Source organism: Octopus bimaculoides, chromosome 6 (assembly GCF_001194135.2).
Source record: "Octopus bimaculoides isolate UCB-OBI-ISO-001 chromosome 6, ASM119413v2, whole genome shotgun sequence".
NCBI classification, from domain to species: domain Eukaryota; kingdom Metazoa; phylum Mollusca; class Cephalopoda; order Octopoda; family Octopodidae; genus Octopus; species Octopus bimaculoides.
In genome coordinates, this window is record NC_068986.1 from 21,784,315 (window position 1) to 21,786,370 (window position 2,056).

At 39.9% G+C, this 2,056-nt stretch overlaps 1 protein-coding gene across 2 annotated transcripts in view; it reads right to left on the minus strand.

Moving 5' to 3' along the window:
- The window catches only part of LOC106875139 (proton-coupled folate transporter), a 17,108-nt gene extending 16,080 nt beyond the window's left edge, over nucleotides 1–1,028 (minus strand). Inside the window, exon 1 of one of the 2 annotated variants that reach the window (XM_014923131.2) lies at nucleotides 929–1,028. The gene's annotated coding sequence lies outside the window, so the exon portion shown is untranslated. The other variant, XM_014923130.2, reaches the window with a different exon arrangement.
- Between the last annotated feature and the right edge of the window lie 1,028 nt (nucleotides 1,029–2,056).

Here is a 2,056-nt window from a genome sequence, read left to right on the forward strand (position 1 = left end):
ATATATATATATATATATATGTGAATATATTTATATATAAATATATGCATAAGGAATGTATGTATTATAGTGGTATGTGAGGTTATTTTGAATCATGTAACAGTTAAACCATATATATATATATATATATATGTCATTATAATTAAGGGTACAGAAAAGGCACAACTATGCCAGTATATCTGTATGTATGTATGTATGTATGTATGCATGCATGCATGTATGCGTGTGTGTATGTATAGGAAAAGAGACAGACAGAGACAGAGAGATGCACTACATACAAAGAAACATACAGAGTGACCCAAAAGTAGGCTTACAGTTATTCAACTATCTCTTTCCCATTCATATATTAACAGTTTACATCTTAATTATAAAAAAATAAGAAACCATTATTCTGTGCTAATTTCGTTAATTTTGTCAAGCTCCCTTTTCAGTTTGTATGTTAGAAATTTAAATGTAATAAAATGTTTTAAAAGAAATTTAAAGTGCCTACGTGATAACTGTAAACCTACTTTTGGGCCACCCTGTAATAACCCAACTCAGCATTCATCACCTTGTGTACTCTACCTGAGAAGCAAATAGTTCTCTTTGTCACTGAGAGAATAACATGTTTTAAGCCTGTAGCATCTCATGTTAACTTTTAAGGAATGCCTAGCATTACATTATTCGTAATCTGTTCTACATTATTTCTACTTAATCAAATTGAATACTGATAAAATTTATAGATAAAATAGCAGAAGAAATCAAAAACTTACATTAAATTCATCAACAGGTATTAATGGAGAATTTTGTCTAAGTCACATTAGTCTTAGTTAAGTTTGTTGAGTAGGTGGTAAACAATTTGAATAATTTGATGCTACTGTTCTATATTCAGTATAATAAATTTGTTACAGTGACTGCAAATAAAGAAAACATGGTCTAGTTGATTTACCTTCCCAGTTTTGTGCGAACATAGTTTCAACATGTATGTATAAGTATTGGATCAGGACAATGCGTAGAAAAAAAAGAACAAAATTAACAGGAGTAGGGAAGATGAGATTAAGCATTTCTGTAATATATGTTTTTTTTAATATATTTATTGAATACAGCTTTTCTTACCTGTATAGGTACAGGCATGGTTGTGTGGTTGCGTGGTTAAGAAGTTTACTTCCCAACCAGCTGGGCGGCACTGGAGCCAGCTGGGCGGAACTGGAGCCAGCTGGGCGGCACTGGAGCCAGCTGGGCGGAACTGGAGCCAGCTGGGCAGCACAGGAGCCAGCTGGGCGGCGCTGGAGCCAGCTGGGCGGCGCTGGAGCCAGCTGAGCGGCACTGGAGCCAGCTGAGCGGCACTGGAGCCAACTGGGCGGCACTGGAGCCAGCTGGGCAGCACAGGAGCCAGCTGGGCAGCACTGGCAACTATCATGTCCAGATGGTGCTTTTTACATGCTACCAGCACAGGAGCCAGTCAGGTGGTACTGGCATTGACCACACTTGTATGGTGCTTTTTATGTGCCACCAGCCTGGAAGCCAGTCAGGCAGTACTGCCATCGGCCACGACAACGATTTCACGTGGCTCAACAGGTTTTCTCAAGCATAGCATAAACCCCAACTCTGGCATAGGCCACGGATATATATGGCACCTTGGGCAAGTTCCTTCTGCTATAACCTCAGGCTGACCAAAGCCCTGTGAGTAGATTTAGTAGATGGAAACTGAAAGTCCATTGTATTGGCATTATGTCACGCTTGAAAAGAAGACCCATCAAGCCGAGCAAAATCACAGTCATGGAAGATACTGGTGTCACACAAATTGGTTCCTGTTCTGGTGGCACATAAAAGCATCCCAGTGTCATGCAAATGGCACCTGTGCCAGTGGCACATAAAAGCACCCATTACACTCTCGGAATGGTTGACATTATGAAGGACATCCAGCAGTAGAAAACCATACCAAATCAGACTGGAGTCTGGTGCAGCCTTCCAGCATGCCAGCCCGGTCAAACCGTCCAACCCATGCCAGCATGGACAATGGACGTTAAATGATGATGATGATGATGATATATATATATATATATATATATATATA